Below are 7,190 nucleotides of genomic sequence, written 5' to 3'. Positions count from 1 at the left end.
AATCTCAATGTATCTTTTTGAACTAGAGGAATTACTGAGCGTATTTACATACACAGCAATACGCTGATAATAACTCACGAAAAAATAACATTGTTGTTACGTATACTGATAGCCTGTACAGGATTTTGAGCAATGAATAGCTAAATGACAATATAGGACATAAAGTTATTCCAAAATTATGCAGCATGACCATTACACCTCTCCAATTCACCTAATAATTCAATGGACCAGAGTCTTACCACACCTAAAAGACACTGTTCAGATGTTGTATTTCAAGACATTTGTCAGGTTTTTGTTTTCAAGATGCTCTTGTGTGGGGGATGAGTATTATTCATCTCATTTAAAAACCTTTTGTGTTTGATTGTTGAGGCTGTGAATTAACTCATTATTCATTTTAGTAATGTAGAATGGCAATGTGGCCAAGACTTTAATCATGCGTTTGACTGAAAATCATTGCACACCTTAGAATGTTCACTGGTCAATCAAAATCAAGCATTTAACAGCCCAGTAGTATAATATCAAATTGTTTATTTCCAGATAGAAAAGTCAAAACATACTAATTTGCATATCAACATTTAAGTTAAATCTTTAAAAAAAAGACTGTCAGTAGGGAAACTCACAGCTAATTATCCTTTTAAGAGGCAACATTTTTATTATATAAATTTTAATTAAATAATTAAAAAAATTTAAGTTTGTATAATTTGTATTTTTCCTTTACTGCAAAACTTTCGCTTTGTCTGAATGTGCTTAAATCTTTAGTAAAGACACGCTACTGTTAGATAAAACATGTCCACTTTAATAAACAATACAAAGCAGGTAATGAATCACACACACACAAAAATCTGTTATGCTTATGTTTTTACTTTTTATGACCTTATTATTGTAAAAGAAATGAGACAACATGTTAATTTGACCATATGCATTGGGCAACTTAGGCTCATTCTGAAAACGTACCTCTATATACATTTCTAGAGACCGTTAAATATGTCACAGGAGCGATGTTTTTTTTCTTTTCTTTTTTTTTGCAGTTTTTGTTTTCACGAATCAGTGAGAGGCCGATGTGTTCGCTTTTGAGGATCTCAATATTTTCTCGCGAGTGCCATTCGTGGCTGCTGTTCTCTCGTAAAGCCACAAGCAGCCGCTGTCGACTGACCAACTGACTGACTGACTGACTGACAAACTGACCAATCGACTGACCCACCCTACACCTTCCTTAAACCCAACTAATAGTTTTTTCAAAAGCACCGATTGATGTTTTCAGAATGAGCCTATGTTGGCATTGGCAGTTAATTAAGCATAATAGTGTTAAGAACAATCATTGATAGCTTTTGAGTGCAAAGTTTTACCTGCCGTTGGGGTAACAGTACAGTGCATATGTCGCAAATTACGTAATCAGTACAATATGCTTGCAGCCTGTTTTTTTTCTGAACATGCTATTTGAATTATTTTTGCACTAGTTAGTTTGTCCTCAATACATGCACACTGAAGATTCATCCACATCCAGGGCTCTATTTTGACGACCCATGCACATTAGGGGCGTGTCAGAATCCACTTTTGCTAATATAAGGACAGAAAAATCTACTTTGTGCCGTGGTGCATGGTCTAAAAGGGTTGAGCTAATTTTCTTAATGAGTTATAGGTGTGTTTTGAGTATATACCAATCAGAGTCTCATGTCCCATTCCCTTTAAGAGTCAGTTGCGTCGCGCCATGGCGCATTTGCTATTTACATGAAGACTTTGCAAGTGGAAAAACTGAATACTTTACTATCAAGAAAACAACAGAGCATCTACAGCGTGAGAATGAGAGATGAGCCTTCTCATTATCTACTTTCACATTTGCTCTTGTGGATAGAGAAACCTTGTACACACAGACATTGATTAGCCTATAAACAATTAATTTTGTTTGTTAAGCGCAAAGTTTTTTTTTCAAAACTATTTCTAAATTTAGTTCTAATTTCCAGCAAATAAATAAATAAACAATAATAACGAAGTGTGGTAAAAAAAAACAGAGTTAAATCCAAATATACATGCTATGCCCCATATGGTCTAAAACCTGACAGGTAGGCTAAGATTGTTTTTAATAAAACAAATATAAATATGGATATAATAAATAATACTGCTAATAATGTAATATAATGTGTATTTATATAGCGCATTTATTGTGTATGGCCATACACCCAAAGCGCTTCACAATCATGAGGGGGGGTCTCTCCACACCACCACCAGTGTGCAACATCCACATGATGCAACAGCAGCCACAGGACCACCACACACCAGCTATTGGTGAAGTGGAGAGACAGTGATAGAAGGAAGGGGGTGGTGGGGATGATCATAAGGGATGATAGAGGGACACCGGGGTTACACATGCCATGGGATTTTTCCACAGAGAGTCAGGAGCTCGGTTTAACGTCTCATACAAAAGACGGCACCCACTGACAGTGTAGTATCCCCTTCACTTTTACTGGGGCATTAGGACTCACATAGACCACAGGCTGAGCGCCCCTTGCTGGCCTCACTAACACCTCTTCCAACAGCAACCTAGTGTTCCCTAGCAGTCTCCAATCCAGGTACTGGCCAGGCTCAGCCCTGCTTAGCTTCAGTGAGTAACCAGTCTTGGGCTGCAGGGTGACATGGCTGTGGGTTGCAGGGTGGGCTGCAGGGTGACATGGCTGTGACTGTAATGTTATAATGATAACATTACAGTATACAAAAGCAAATTGTTATGAATAAACTGAATAAGCCCCCTAAGATGAAGAAGGCATGAAAGTATGGTTTTTATATTCATGTAGGCTAGAAAATAATATGTTTTGTAATATTTTAATCCTTTATATTTATATACTCTATATATACTTATGATATCCTATATATATATGTGTAGGGAATATGTTATAACTCTTCCTTTCCTCCGGGGAGAGCTGTGTGTTGTGTTAGGGAGATGGGCTGCAGTTTAGCCTCAGTTGTGTTTCCCTGTGGGAAAGATGTTGCAGTGTCATTTCTGCTGTGCAAGTGACAAAATGAAGAGAGGAGTCCATTAAAGGGAAAGCTGCTCTGTTTGGCTCAACCACGGTCTTGGTGTCCTTCTTATTCATCCTATTACACATACACAACGCAGAGACATTTTGGGGAAGCACACCAACGAAGAGGGTTACATCTTTGGTGCCATGACCCGGATCCTTGGATTTCACGTCAATTAAAGTAGGCTTTTTCCTTAAAAAAAAAAAAAAAAAGACAATTGATCTGAATTTCTGAGTTTTTTGTTTTTCCTATCTTTTTTTTTCCCACTGTTTCTCTGATAAGTAGACTAATATGTGAATTTACTGATGTAACATGTTTAAATTGATGTGTTTTTGAAAGTGTATCATTTATTGTGTGCACTGACAAGTTTTTGGGTGTATCTGAATTTAAATTGAACTAGGTTTATTTTGTTGAAAAAAAAAATTGCTAATTTTTTTGTTTCTGTTTATTATTGTACATTTTTTCTCTAACAATAGAAAGTTTGCAAAGAAACCATAACACACACACACACACACACACACAAAAACATAGTCAATTTTAATTGCATGCACCACACATAGTACTGCACATAGAGTGTTGCGTAGGCAGAGTCGAGAAGTGAAATATAATAATGCAAGGACACTATGATTCCACGCCTCATCGACCACCCACCTGTTCCCAAGAATCATTTAGGCAGCCTTTCCACGTCACTCCATGGTTGCCCATAAGACAGGAAAAAATTAAATCGCATGACATGAGCACTACAGTTGATATGAGTAATGTGGGTGAATCTCACTTAGATGAAAGCCCCCTACAGTCTGTCAGGCCAAAATCAACACAGCTAGCGACACACAGAGAGATTGTGACTCCCCCAGTAGTAAGCTGGCTAAAGCCAGGCACCCACACTAATGCATCTGTGCAAGTATCAGCTCATGACCAAGCCCCAGATAACCATGTCTATCCAACAAGCAACCATATTTTGCCTATTGCCACACACCCACATGTTTCATGCCAAACTTCCATGCATGACAGTGTCACACCTGTTCAGGCTCCACCAGACATGGCGATTGGAATGCAAGCTGATATGCATACTTCACCAAATATCCCATACTCAACCCCAGCAACAGTCATTTTGCCTCACACAAACCTAACCGGCCATCCACAACCCATCCAGGCTCCTCATTCCTCCTATTATGGTGTTCCAAATACCATGTACTCATCACAGTCTGACTCAGTACTGCCCCCTGCACCGCCTGTCTTTTCTGGAATAATGTTTCCTCGCAAATTGGACCCTATTCAAGCACACCAAGCTCCTCATGATCAGAAGCTGACTTTGCATTCAAACTATGCTGTTGCTTCATCTTCTTCCACTCCTGTGACAATGCCTGCATACCCTGCATCACGTATATATGCACAACAACCCAGTGTAGTGCAACAGCTTCAGACTGCACCTTCACATATCTCATATCAACAAGGCACCAACCAACATGCCTCTGTAATGACCACGTCACCACCTAGTTTTACACAAACATATCAGGTATGAAATGTTCAAGTGTTCAGTGGTGGTCCTGAATGCAAGATACTAATTGAAGACTGGATACGGGATATGCAGTATCTCCTTGAAGCAGGAGGAATGCCACCAAATTTATGCTTTGCAACGCTAGTGAGACATTTAAATGGTGAAGCCAGGAGGTTAGTCCTAAATCTCCCTCCCTCTAAGCAAACCACCAGAAGAGCTTTTGTTGAACTGCGAGCTGAGTATAGTAATATGCAGACATCTCTTGACCCATTAGCTGATTTCTATGAAAGATGTCAGCGCTCTGGCAAAACAGCTCGTTCCTATGCCATTGCCCTGGAGGCCACTTTACGTTCAGTAGAGGAAACACAGTATGGAGGACAAACATTTCCAGATCGGGATGGAAAGCTAACTCGTCAGTTCATGAGAAGATTGAGTGATGAAGAAGTTTATCATAGGCTAGCACCAATAAAACCTCAGCTCTTAAGTTTTCGTGAACTGCAAGCAGAGTTACGTAACCCTGCTCGGGAGACGAAAAAGTTCCAGATGCTGCCAAAGTCCAAAAGGGCATATACCCAGGCTCAGTTTATGGCAGCTAGTAGTAACAGGAGTGGAGAATCCACAGGAACGGAAAAGCGAAATAAACAGAACAATGATCTGACTGAACTTACGGCCTTGGTAAAAAATTTGTTGATCAGTCAAGAAGATCAAGTCAATCGGCTGACACAGCTAGAAGCCAGATTTGCTGCATCACCACGAATGATATTTCCGCAGACCCAGAGGCCTCAAGGGAGCAGTGATACTCCAGCAAGGAGCGTTGTATGCTATCGCTGTAACAAACCAGGACACATTGCACGTCTGTGTCGGACAATAATGACTGATGAGGTCAGCCAAGCTGAAAATCAAACAGAGAAAAGCCAAGATTTAAATGCGTAAGGCCTGTGGTCATCGGGGCGACCACAGGCATTCAACAGAGTCCCCAGCAACATAAGGCGAGAATGTCCAAACTAGCTAAAACTCCGCTGGTAGGTCCTTGTAATGAAGGGGTGGTTGAGTTGAAGTAGATGGGGAGGTGTGTAAGGCTCTAATTGATTCCGGCTCTCAAGTAACTACAATTACAGATGAGTTTTGGGGCAGACACCCAATCTTATGTACTAAGAAAGTGCAGCCATCAGAAATCCCAATTGAATGTGCCGCTGGTCAACCCGTACCTTATGTTGGGGTACTCTGTATCAACCTGAAGTAAAAGAGTACCGATCCAGTGTTCCATTGCTCATTGGGACTAATGTCATACGGGCTTTCAGAAATGATCTCGAAGCAACATATGGTAGCAAGTACCTGGCCAATATGAAGCAGACTAATCCTGAGTGGCACTCAGCACTGGTGTCCATAGGTAAAAGTGAACCTTGTGGGATTAATGGCAAAGTGGGTCAAGTACAGTATGCTGGTGATGCAATACAAATACCAGCAGGAAGAGAGCTGGATGTTGTGGGCAGAGTAATGGGTGGTCCAAAGAGGACACAATACACTGTTTTGGTGGAGAGCCAATGTTTGAAAAAAGTACCAGAAGGTATTGTCATTGCCAGACTGCTAGCTAATGTGAAAAAGGGTTATGTACCTATTCGTCTCTTGAATCTTTCGGAAAAAGTTGTGACTGTGGAGCCAAGGACCCTGCTGGCAGATGCTTTCTTGGTCAATGAGGTATTTGAAGAGGGGGATGAGGGCAAAATACTAGGCCAGAAACAGATCATGAATCGGAATCTGTGTGAAAAAAACTCAGTGACTGCAACTTGTCAAAGTTAAGAACAGGTTACCAGTGCCAAAAACGAGTTTGATATGTCATGTGGAGTTGACCTTAGTGCCATCACAGTGGAAGGGCAGGAGCAGTTGGATTTACTGCAGGATTTATTGAGGAAAAATTCTGATGTCTTTTCCAAACATTCCATGGATTATGGTCATACTACTACTGTGCAACACGAGATTCCTCTGGTAGACCCAAAGCCATTTCGCCTCCCTTATCGGAAGATACCTCCCTCACAGTACCAGGAAGTTCGGAAAGCCATATCGCAGATGGAAGAGGCTAGATTTATACGCCCAAGCAAAAGCCCTTATGCATCCCCTATTGTTGTGGTATCAAAAAAGGATGGTTCCATGAGGATTTGTGTGGACTACAGAAAGCTGAATTCTTGTAGCACCAGAGACGCTTTTCCTTTACCAAGAATAGAGGACGCATTAGAAGCATTGGGTCAAGCAAGTTACTTCTCGGCTCTGGGTATTGGCAAGTGGAGGTGGCCGAACATGATAAGTATAAACTGCTTTCAGCACACCAATGGGGTTGTACGAGGCTAATAGGATGCCGTTTGGTCTACAAAATGCTCCCTCAACGTTCCAAAGATTGATGACTTGCTGCTTTGGTGACTTAAACTTTGAGAGCCTCCTGATCTACCTTGATGACATAATTATCTTCTCTAGAACATTCAATGAGCACCTTGAAAGATTGAAGGAAGTGTTCAACCGCCTCTGCAAACATGGGTTAAAACTAAACCCTACAAAGTGTTGTCTGCTGAGGAAAGAGGTTCAGTACCTTGGCCATGTAGTGTCATCGGAGGGTATACGGACTGATTCTGAGAAGATAAGTAAAGTCAGGGATTGGAAGCGGCCGTCAACTGCAAAGGAAGTG

The sequence above is a fragment of the Danio rerio genome, chromosome 15 (assembly GCF_049306965.1).
Source record: "Danio rerio strain Tuebingen ecotype United States chromosome 15, GRCz12tu, whole genome shotgun sequence".
NCBI classification, from domain to species: Eukaryota; Metazoa; Chordata; class Actinopteri; order Cypriniformes; family Danionidae; genus Danio; species Danio rerio.
The sequence above is the reverse complement of the archived record's forward strand: the minus strand, read 5'-3'. Positions refer to the sequence as shown.